The sequence below is a fragment of the Apium graveolens genome, chromosome 8 (genome assembly GCF_009905375.1).
Source record: "Apium graveolens cultivar Ventura chromosome 8, ASM990537v1, whole genome shotgun sequence".
In the NCBI taxonomy this organism is placed as follows: domain Eukaryota; kingdom Viridiplantae; phylum Streptophyta; class Magnoliopsida; order Apiales; family Apiaceae; genus Apium; species Apium graveolens.
In genome coordinates, this window is record NC_133654.1 from 156991923 (window position 1) to 157004659 (window position 12737).

Sequence of the window (12737 nt, forward strand, 5' to 3'; positions counted from 1 at the left end):
ATATATTTATATATACATATTTATTATATTTAGTTAAAAGATTTGAGTGAATTCCCTTACCAGCACCTCTAGTGTTTCGTGGGAAGATCTTAAAGCTTTTAAGTAAATATAAGTATATATATAATCGTATAAGAATTAAGCGACTTCCCTTACTTGTACCTCCGGTGTTTCGTGGGAAAAACTTAAAGCTTATATTGTATTATATATATACACACATATAAACTGTGATAATATAATTTCAACTCTGCTCTTATATTATTTTGATATATTGTGTTTAAATTACGCACCTTTTATTCTCTCTGCCAAATATTTTATAAGTGCATATAATTAAAGAATAAGTGTAATATTCTCGATTTATAAAAGTCTACACATGACTAATTAAACGAGAAATTATTTTATCAAAGATCCAAAAGCTATAACGCTTCACCAAGGACTTGATATATTTATTACTTCAGAAATAAGATATATTATTCAAAATGAAGTAATACCAAGTATACTATAACATTCACTTAATCTAAAGAAAAGTATACATTAATATTCTTTTAAGTCATCCGGTCTAGTTAAGTGTATTACTAGTCCAATCTCTTTTTATCTATAACGGGTATTGTTTCATAGATATTGTCTTCTTCATTTTGCAGTGAGGTGAAGTATAGTGAGGTGATTCTCGTTCTAAGACCCAAGTCCTAGACGTGCTAACAGGGAGTTATTAGTCTTTGCACCGTGAGGAAGAGGAAAGACCCAAGACCAACTACTGAGATCCAAGATCGGCAAAAGCTTAGAAGGACAAAGATTACACCAAGGGTTCTACATCAACTTTGAAAAAATAACAGGGTGTTATTGTCTAAGATTGGTTGTGTAGGTTGCACATTTATTTTGAGGTGCTAACCCGGAGTTACGCACCAAGACAAGTATTTGTGGGGTTGTAAAGGCTTCTCCATCTACGTAAGGTGCAAGGTTATTTTAAGGGAAAACTCGAGTCCTGGAGAGGAGCTCGGGGACTGGACGTAGGGGTGAGCGAAACTATTAGAGGTTGCACCATCGCGAACCAGAATAAATCTCTCGTGTGGTATTTTTTTCCTTGTCTTTTATTTCTGCCTATATAATCTACATCGGTAAAATATTTAAAACGGGATAAATATTTTTAAAATGCCATAATAATTTTTAAATTGGTAATTAAGCTATTCAACCCCCCCTTCTAGGTTAAAATAGCCCTTTTACAACTTTGTAACATGGAAAACGAGGTTTCGCATATATGTTAGATCTCAAGGAGTCAGAGTTTGGATGACCATAGAAGATGGAGTCGTTATTCTTACCAAAATGGTTGATGACATCATCATCGAAAAGAAGGTTAGTGAATATAACGCAATAGAGGAAGAAAGAATGAATATAGTTGCTTAGGCAGAAATGGTACTCACAAGTGCACTTGCTGAAAAAGAATATAAAAGAGTAAATAATTGCAAGTTAGCACAAGAAATGTGGGATAAATTAGGGGTTACCTACGAAGGAACCACGAATATAAAAGATTCTCGAATGGACACTTTGATCCAAGAATACGAGAACTTTAAACTTCAAGAAGGAGAAAATATCATCGATATGGAAACTAGATTCACTCGCATTGTCGATGAACTATCTCAACTTGGAAAGAGTTATACACAAAATGAAAAGAACCGAAGAGTTCTTAAATCATTACCTCCAAGTTGGAAGGTTAACGTAACCACAATCAAAGAGATGCACAATCTCAATGATTACAAAATAGATAATCTATTTGGAAATCTTCGTGCATACGAAGAAGATAAATTACAAGAAAAAGTCATTCCAAAAGACAAAAAGAAAAATATGGCTCTAAACTCTATAATAATAGATGAAGAAAAAAATAATGATGAATTACACGAAGAAATCCAAAATCTCGATGAAAGCAAAATTGCTTTACTTACGAGACAACTACGTCGTGTGCTTCAAAGCAAAGCTCAAAGATACGAAAAAGGCTTCCTTATATCAAATAATCAACAAAGAATTTTTGACTGTAATGGAAGGCCAAATTACTCTCAAAATTACACTCATAACTATAAGGGTAATTTTCCGTCAATGAGCTATAATAAAGGCAAAGGTATGCAAAATACTAATGTCTATAATAATAACACTCCTACTTACACTCCTCCCAAGCAAAAAGAATAAAACACGGAGGAAATTCAAGAGGTGTGTTAAGAATGTAAACAACCCGGTCACTTTAAGCGAGAATGTCCTAAACTTATAAAAGGATGATCTCTCGTGGCCGAGAACGGGTGGGATTTAAGTGAAGATGAAGAAGTTTCGGAAGCTAGTGAAGAAATTGTGAATCTATGCTTAATGGCTATCGGGGATGCATCTACTTCAAAGAAAATCTCCACTTCAAATCAAGAGGTAAACTTTTCTTCAAACTTCATTCAATTACATAAACCTAATTTGAATCTTGTAGATATGAATAATCATGATTTAATTGAACTTGTGGTTAACATTAACAACAAGTATAAAGATCTTGACAAAAGACATCATCTATTATGGTCCGAGAAAATGAAACTAGCGGAAATATATTACAATCAAAGTAAAGAATTTACTCGGATGATGGACTCAAAAGTCCAATATGAAGATGAAATTTCATCTCTAAATAATCAAATCCACTTACTAAAAATTGAGAATAATACTCACAAGGAAAATATTCTCTAACTAGAAGTGGAAAATGTGTCATTAATTTTCCAATCTAAAGAAATGGAAAATAAAAAGTTACAAATAAATGAAAATATTTGTAAACTTCATGTTGAGTTGTTGAACTTAAAAATACAAAACGAGTCACTCACTCAAGAAATTTCAACAACTAAATCTCAAATAAACAATCTTGAAAAAGAGAAAGAGCTACAACAAACCAATGAGCTTAAAGAAAAAGATTTAGAATTAGAAGCTCAACGATCAAAACAAGAAAATTTCAAGCTCATATCTCAAGTTAAGGATCAAGAAATATTTCCTAACAACAAGATTGATGCCTTAAATAAAGAAAAAGAAAATCTTGAAATAGTTATTCAAAGATTTACAAAAGACAATGAGATATTAAGTAAAATGGTACATTCTAAAAATTCCTTTAACCATGAAGGTTTAGGATATGATAAGAATTTCCAACCAAAGAAAGTTGTTCAACACTATGAACAAACTAAAAGTGATTCTCCTAAATCACCTACATTTATATGTTCTTTCTGCAATAGGCACGGACATACCATTTCATATTATAAATTTAAAAATGGTGAATTTAAAGGAAAGCATATACGGGCTCAAAAAGGATATAAGTCATCCAAAAATGTTGAAAAGAATGTATTACATCCTAAGGTAGCTAATAACAATCAAAGGCAACCTAGATCTCAATTCTTTCAACCATCTATTATGTTAGAAGATAATAAACCAAAATATCATGTCATCTTTTCTAGAAATAATGTGTATTATCCAAATAATAGAAGCATGATATATCAACATGGAAACTCTAAAAATTATGCTAGTACAAGAAGATTAAAATTAAATACCACATATCCACGGGGAACACTTTATAATATTAGGAATGATGCATCTAGAAATCTCTATGTGAATAACAATGCTTATCCAATGCCTAGATTTTTCCATAAAAATTCAATTGTTATTTATGATGTACTAACCCCAGGATCCTCAAGACAAAAGGGTACCTATGTATTTAATTGATCTATTTTGTAGGTTTGCCTCACTGCTAAGCAAGACTTGTGGTACCTTGATAGTGGATGTTCGAGACATATGACCGATAATAAGTCACTCTTGAACAACATTAAAAAGGTCACTGCTGGAAGTGTCACGTTCGGAGATAGCAGTAAAGGTATCATTATTGGCATCGGTGACATCGAGAATGAGCACTTTAAGATATCCGACGTACAACTAGTCATGGGACTAAAGTACAACCTTCTCTCGATAAGTCAACTTTGCGATAATGGAAATAAGGTAATTTTCTATCCTACTCATTGTTCTATTCTTAATAAAGATGGAAAATTAGTCCTTACGTGTCCTCGAGACAAAAATGTCTATACATGTGACATGAGTAAGCATGTTAATATGTGCCTAATCACTATTATAGATGACATTGGTTGTGGCATCGAAGATTAGGACACGCAAACATGAAGTTGATTAAAAATATATCAACACATGTACGAGGAATACCAAAATTAAATTATAAAAAGGATCACATAAGTGAAGCTTGTGAAATTGGCAAACAAATACGAGCCTCTCACAAAGCAAAATTTATGGTATCTACCTCACGATCTCTCGAGCTTTTACACATGGATCTTATCGGTCCATTCCCTGTACAAAGCCTCGGAGGATGTTCATATACTTTGGTAGTTGTTGATGACTATTCATGATTTACGTGGACAGAATTCCTCAAAGCCAAAAGTGATGTTTTTAAATCTTTTTCTTCTCTATGCAAAAGAATTCAAAACCAACAAAATAATACCATAGTTTACATAAGAACTGATCATGGTAAAGAATTTGAAATTTAAACTTTACAAGTTTTCATGAAACTAATGGTATCACTCATAACTTTTCTGCTCCTTATACTCCTCAATCTAACGGAGTAGTTGAAAGGAAGAACGGATCATTATAAGAAATGGCAAATACATTGATAAATGAATATCGCCGTCCTAAATATTTTTGGGCCGAGGCAATGTCTACTGCATTTCATATACTAAATAGAGTCTTATTAAGACCTATAATTCAAAAGACTCCATATGAGCTTTATTTTGGTAAAACTCCTAAAGTTAATTACTTTAGAGTATTTGGAAGTAAATGCTATATATTAAATTCCAAAGATTACCTTACAAAATTTGATCCAAAATCAAATGAAGGTATATTTCTTCGATATTCAACAAATAGCAAAGCTTCTAGAGTATTTAATTTAAATTCTCTTGTGATGGAAGAATCAATGAACATAGCGTTCAATGAAGCAAAACCATCACCTAAATACAAAGATCTTGTAGACAAAGAAGATATCACACAAGACAATATTGAGAATATTATTCGACAATTCAAAAATGTGGATTTTGGCTCATCGTCTCCAACAAATCCACTAGAATTGTTAGAAACATATATTGAACTACCTAAAGATGTTTCAAATATTAGAAGTCATGCTTTGGACAATGTTCTGGGAGACTTAACTAAAGGAGTTCAAACGGGGTCACAAGTTCAAAACGTTGTGAATCACCTTAGTTTTCTATCACAAATAGAACCTAAGACCGCTAAAGAAGCTTTTTTAGATGAAGATTGGATCTCTGCAATGCAAGAAGAATTAACCCAATTCTCTCGTAGCAAAGTTTGGGAACTTGTTCCAAAACCCAAAAATACTTTCATAATTGGAACTAAATGGGTATTTAGAAATAAGTTAGATAAAAATGGAACTGTTGTGTGAAACAAAGCTAGACTGTTTGCACAAGGCTATACTCAAATGGAAGATATAGACTTTGATGAAATATATGCACCGGTAGCACGAATTGAGTCAATTCGAGTGCTATTAGCTTTTGCATGTCATAAGGATTTTAAAATATATCAAATGGATGTAAAATCTGCATTCTTAAACGGGATACTAGAAGAAGAAGTATATGTTAAACAACCTCCCGGCTTTGAAGATGCAACATATCCATAATATGTATACAAATTATACAAAGCCCTATACAGATTAAAACAAGCCCCAAGAGCCTGGTATGAAAGGTTAAGCAAATTTATGTTAGAAAATAATTTTAAAATAGGAACGACTGATAAAACCTTATTTATAAGACAAGAAATAGATGATATCTTGCTTGTACAAATATACATAGATGACATCATATTTGGTTCAATAAATGATGCACTATGTAAAGAATTCTCTGACTATATGAGCAAAGAATTTGAGATGAGTATGATGGTTGAATTAAATTTCTTTTTGGGATTGCAAATAAGACAATCTGACGAGGGCATTCATATTTCACAATCAAAATATTGTAATGAAATGCTAAAGAAATTTGAAATGGAAAATTGCAAACCAATTTCCACACCTATGTCAACATCTGACAAACTAAAGAAGGATCCCAAAGGAATTCCTGTTGACACTAAGAAATATCGAGGAATGATTGGTAGCTTATTATATATTACCGCAAGTTGACCCGATATACAATATAGTGTTTGCAAATGTGCTAGATTTTAAGTAGCACCAAAAGAATCTCACTTATCCGCGGTAAAAAGGATGCTGAGATATCTTAAAGGTACCACGAATATTGGTCTTTGGTATCCTAAAGGAATACCATTTGACTTGAGTTGTTATTCTGATTCAGACTTTGCTGGACATTTAGTCGACAGAAAAAGTACAAGTGGTACGTGTTAGTTTCTGGGTGGATGTTTAGTTTCATGGTTTTCAAAGAAATAAAATTCCGTATCTATATCCACCACTGAAGCTGGTATATAGCTGCTGCCAAATGTTGTGCACAAATACTGTGGATGAAACAAACATTTGCAGACCAGACTAATCTCCATTTTATGTCATAATACGAGTGCGATTGATTTAACTAAAAATCTCGTGCTGCACTCTAGATCCAAACACATAGATGTGAGACATCATTTTTTACGTGATCATGTCAACAAAGGTGATATAAAAATGACTCATATTGAAACTGAGTATAACATCGCTGACATCTTTACAAAACCATTAAATTCTGACAGGTTCACTAAACTCCACTTGGATTTAGAAATGTGGGAATATTTGAAATAAATAATATATTCTCTAAATATGTTATTTATTATGGGTAAACAATTATATATATATATATATATAAATCTATTTTAAAATAAAAAAAAAACTTATTTTCTACTATTTGTTAATTCTCTCAATAACTCAGATTTATCAATATTATTTATTGATCGGATTTTGAGAAATTAAATGGACTAAGTGCTTTGAAAAGAAATTTATTTTAAAATAAATTAAATATTATTACTCCTTAATTTTTTTAAATTGTCCTCTAAATATATACATATATATATATATTAATTCGAAAATAGTTTTTAATTATTTTCTAAAAACAAAATTTATTTTCTATCTTATTTTTTAATAAGCCCAGCCCAATACACTAATAAATCTATATCCCTTTTAAAATTCTCTGGCCTCAAACTTTTATCCAGCCCATTTTAAAAACACATCCCATTTTATAACCCTAAAATCTGAGCCATTGAATACAAATCAAATCTAATTCTGGCCGTTTATATTCATAAATATATATACACCCATTTTAAGGTTTACACTGTTCATACAGTCTCTCCTCTCGCCTCTTTTTCTCTCGTTTCTCTCTCAAAAACCCTAGCTGCCGCTTTCGTTTTTCCGATGAGTTCATCGAATTCCTTCACTCAAAACACTATTAAACCTCGATTTTCATATACTATACATATATTATTAAGCGATTTAATCACAACTCGATTAAATCGAAGCTTAGAATTGGGCAAATCGAAGAGATTTCAAATAAAACACTCGAGTTCAAATCAATTGAACTAGGGTTTTGAATCGGAATATACATACATGTTAGGGCGAAAACACGCGCTAATATTCACGCAAGTATACGCGTTCGCAAGTACTATAAGATATAAATCAGATTCGTTCCCACAGAGACTGGTTTAGGTTAAGTTCAATTTATGCACCTATGCAACAATGTATGGTTATCGCTCCATGCTAAGACAAATAACAAATTGGGTTTTTATTAAACTAAGAGATTATATTAAATAACATTAACTAAGAGAATTGAGGTTGAATTACTATATATGACAAACATGGGATCCTAACTTCATTAAATACTTCATTCAATAGCCTTATTGTTCTTAACCTTAGCATGTGATGGTGATGACACTAATCAGATAACACGAAACTGATAAACGCCAACTTTCGTTGCACGAGTACCATTCTACCAGACATCCACAAAAGAGATAGAAGCTGAATAGGCACCAATTATATTGAGACCCTATATGTCTATAGAATTTGACAACATAACGGTTTAAGAACAAGTTATCTATCTTGTTTACATAGGGCAAGTAAAACGGTTAGAGTTACCTACGAATCATGCATACACATACATGAACCTATGCTAGCATGGCAAGTTCTAAACCTCTATATTCACTATCGCTTCAATAGAGATTAACACGCTATCTTATATGTTAGCTACGCATATAAGACGAATAAGCACAACCAATACTAGAATATCATACAATCACCACACACCAAGATATCAAAATAATTAATTATTGAAATCCATAAGTAAATCCGCTAGAATCCCATGACAACGATTAGCCCATAATCGAACTCATCGTCACCATGGGTTCCAATGAAATCATGGTATAAACAAGGTCTTAATAAACTAAATAATAATCAAAGTACGAATAAACGAGATCTAGGTTCAACAAGAATGAAAACGAGCATCCAAAGTTATAACTAATTCAAAGAATCACAAGTTGAAAACAAGATCTTCTTTTTCGGAGTTGTTCTGTACTTCTAGGTCTTCTCCTTGGTATCCCAATCTTCCCGAATGATGAAAACCCTTTTTTTAAGTATATATACGCCCCTAGTGGACCTGGACCCTTAAAATCGTCAAATTCTACTCAAAAAAAGCTTTTTCAGCGAAATCAGCGACCAGCCGCGCCCTGAGCGGCCGCTCAGCTCTCCTGAGCGGGCGCTCAGCTCCTGACTGGAAAAATATTCTGATGAATCTTGTTTTGACCATAACTTGAGTTCTACTCGTCAGAATTAGGCGATTCAACTGCCCACGCGAAGCTATTGAGATTCTCTACAACTTGACAATGGCCTTGGATTCCAATTCTGATCACTTTTCATCATATTTCCTTTAAAAGATCTTTTCTTCATTTAACTAATACCTGAAATGCAATAACACAAAAACACATCAAAATACCAACAACTTGAGTCCAAAACACCAATTTAAGCTTGTAATAAAGCATTCCAAGTGGATATAAAATCCACTTATCATACCCCCAAACTTGAATCGATGCTTGTCCTCAAGCATAAACAGACTCAAAACTACAAAACAAACCTAATGCATGAATGTAACTATGTGAATGCAACTAAATGATAATGCAATCGATCCCCTCAGAATAACCATAACCAAATGAATAAACCAATGCCTCTAAGAATGCAATAACTTGAAACAGAGTTCGAATAAATCCCACAAACCAACTCACAAACCAGAAACGTGCGGGTGTGGATGCTTAACAGATATACTCTCGATACTAGATCAATAACCATAACTTATCTATCATCGAAACAATCAAAAGTTTATAAACAGAATAGACAATAAACGCATTATGACTCACAACACCTCCTTTCTACTAGAGTTATACAAGGATTCACACTATTATTGAACACATAACAAAGATGCTTATTTGATCGTGCAATGAATGAGGTCCCAAAAGACTTATACAATAATACCCATGTAGCGAGCGTTAGGTTAGCGGATCCCAGACTATAAAAGCCTTAGGTCACTAGGCACAAAGTCCCCTAGAACTTAATAACTCGAGTATTAAAGAGCTCACTCTTGATCAATTATGCATAAACACATACTTTTTTTCTTTCTTTTTTTTCTCTTTTTTTTCTCTTTTTTTTTCTTTTTTTTCAACAATTTCTGAATGAGTGCGTTTCGCTCCATCTCATTCAACCCTAGACTACTCATAAAAATATGAGCCGGCTACTAGCCATTTGACGCCTAGCCTTACAACAACTAGCAATGAAATCCAAGTTTTTCTCCAGATAAAAAAAAATCAGTGTTTTTACGTCATTACGAGAATATCACAAATTCTAAATATAACCAAGTGATTAAATCTCAACAACAAACAAGTATGATCATGATCTAGATCAAAAGCAACCCTATAAGACTTTGTGAAAATATTTATTTCTGGCATGCAAATCAATTCATTAAGACTTAAACATCCCTCTATTCCTCATCACCACACTCAAATCAACATCAACTTATCCAATATCATAGTTCATCTTAAGGGATCATGCTAAATAAGCATGCAAATGCAACTATATGAAATTGCATAAAAATAAACAAATATGTCCTAAATGAAAAATCATACAAAAATATGAATGAACTACAACTAAACATGCAACATGAATCTATATGAATCTATATGGACACACACTACTAATCCTTACATTATCACCCCCAAACTTAAAATTTTCAATGTCCTCATTCAAGGCAATAATAAGGATTTCATGCATACCTAGTCGTCGGAAAGATCACCCTCTTCGGGTGGAGGATCAGGTGGCCAATCAACCTCGCCACTAGTGTCTCGGAAAATAGTACCGAAAGCGTGTGTCAAATCTTCAGCAAAATGACGGTGAATATCGTGCATGGCCTCCATACGCCTAATTACTCGCCTGTACTGCTCATCACCAACACCAGTCCTATCAACTACCTGTTGCACATGAGAAGAACCCTCTATAGGCACTGAAGGATCCATTCGGCTACCCTCTACATCATCAAAGATATATCCCAACCCCCTTGTCAGGGGGTGCACCTAAGAATGAATAACTCAAGTGATTTGGTTGTCGGTTGAGCTCAATTATGGGAGCTTCTTGAGTAAATGGTTCAAAACGCTCCTGAGAAATTTTCAGCTCTGCTAACCCAAGAAAATCAAATGGCATATCCAACTTCCTCTTCCATGGAGGTGCATTGAAAACATGCAGTTGCTCTAGTTTAAAGCACTCCTCTTTAGTTGTGGGTAACTTTATTTCCTTGAACACATTAAAAGTGACCTTTTGATTGTAAACCTTCATCGAAAGCTCTCCTTTTTGCACATCAATCATAGTTCGGCCTGTAGCCAAGAATGGTCTTCCCAAGATAATGGGAATCTTCTTATCTTCCTCAAAATCAAGAATTACAAAGTCAGCAGGAAAGATGAGTTTATCCACCTTGATCAAGACATCCTCCACTATACCTCGTGGATAAGCGATGGAACGGTCAGCTAGTTGCAATGACATGTATGTTGGTTTCGGATCAGGCAGACCAAGCTTCTTGAAGATAGATAAGGGCATCATATTGATGCTAGCTCCTAAATCACATAAACACTTATCGAACGACAAGTTTCCGATGGTGCAAGGAATAGTGAAGCTTCCAGGATCTTTAAGCTTCGGAGGCAACTTCTGTTGCAGCACAACACTGCATTCCTCCGTTAGAGCAACGGTCTCTAAGTCATCGAGCTTCACTTTCTGAGAGAGAATACCTTTCATAAACCTCGCATAGCTAGGCATCTGTTCAAGAGCTTCAGCGAAAGGTATGTTGATATGAAGTTTCTTGAACACCTCCAGAAACTTAGCAAATTGCTTATCCAGCTTTTTCTTCTGCAGCCTCTTAGGAAAAGGAGGTGGAGGATAGATCTGTTTCTCCCCTGTATTACTCTCAGGAGGAGTGTGTTCCACAGTAGTCTTCCTTGGTTCCACCTCTACTTCCTTCTGCACATCTTCTTCAGCCAAAACTTCAGATTCTGGAACTTGAGACTTTTCAGGCTCTTCGTCTTGTTGAACTTGGGGGCTTGCGACCTTTCCAGACCTTAAGGTGATGGCGTTCACCTGTTCTTCAACTTCCCTCTTGCCTGGATTTGTTTCTGTATCACTAGGAAGCATTCCTGGCGGCCGATTCAATAAGGCATTAGCAATTTACCCTATTTGGTTCTCCAGAGTCTTGATGGAAATAGCCTGGCTTTGGCATATAATATCTTGGTTTTTGCACATAAGTCGCAACTCCTCCAATTCAGATTTTTCATTCGAAGATAGACCTGCATCATTATTTTGTTGTTGAATTAGGAGTTGTTGTTTTGGTGCAATTTGTTGCTGAAAACCAAGAGGGTTGAATAGCTTATTTCCAAACTGCTGGAACGGCTGTTGCATCGCATTCTGATTGTTGCTCCAGCTGAAGTTAGGATGATTCCAGTTGTCAGGATGATAAGTGTCTGGAACTGGTTGCTGCGATCTCTGAAAGTTGCTCACAAACTGAGCTGAGTCGCTAGATATAGCGCATTGTTCTGTCGCATGCGGACCTGCACACAGCTCACAAACACTAATTATCTGCTTAACACCATAGTTAGCCATAGAATCGATCTTCATAGACAACGCCTTTAGTTGAGCAGTGATAGTCGTAGCTGTATCCACTTCAAGAACTCCTGCTACCTTGCCCTGTGGATATCTCTGGGTTGGATACTGATATTCATTAGCAGCCATCAGTTCAATTAGATCATAAGCTTCCCTATAGCTCTTTGCCCATAATGCTCCGCCTGATGCTGCATCGAGCATGGGTCTGGACTATGCTCCCAACCCATTGTAAAAACAAGTGATGATCATCCAATCAGGAATTCCATGATGAGGACACTTCCTAAGCATCTCCTTGTAGCGCTCCCAAGCTTCACTTAGTGATTCTCCCGTTTGCTGTGCAAATTGAGTAATAGCATTCCTGAGTGCAGCTGTCTTCGCCATAGGGAAGAATTTAGTAAGAAACTTCTGAGCAAGATCTTCCCAAGTAGTAATCGAACCAGCTGGTAGAGAGTGTAACCAGCTCTTAGCCTTGTCCTTCAGAGAGAATGGGAACAGTCTCAGCTTCACAGCATCTTCAGAAACACCGTTGAACTTGAAGGTGTCGCATATTTCAATGAAATCCCTAATGTGTGTATTGGGATCTTCCGTT

The 12737-nt window shown here is 34.7% G+C and overlaps 1 non-coding gene across 1 annotated transcript; it reads left to right on the top strand.

The window, feature by feature from the left end:
* Window positions 1-12407: 12407 nt before the first annotated feature.
* LOC141681992 (small nucleolar RNA R71) lies at window positions 12408-12514 on the top strand. The gene has a single exon (XR_012559397.1). It is a non-coding gene; the product is annotated as a small nucleolar RNA R71 (small nucleolar RNA).
* The last annotated feature ends 223 nt before the right edge of the window (window positions 12515-12737 follow it).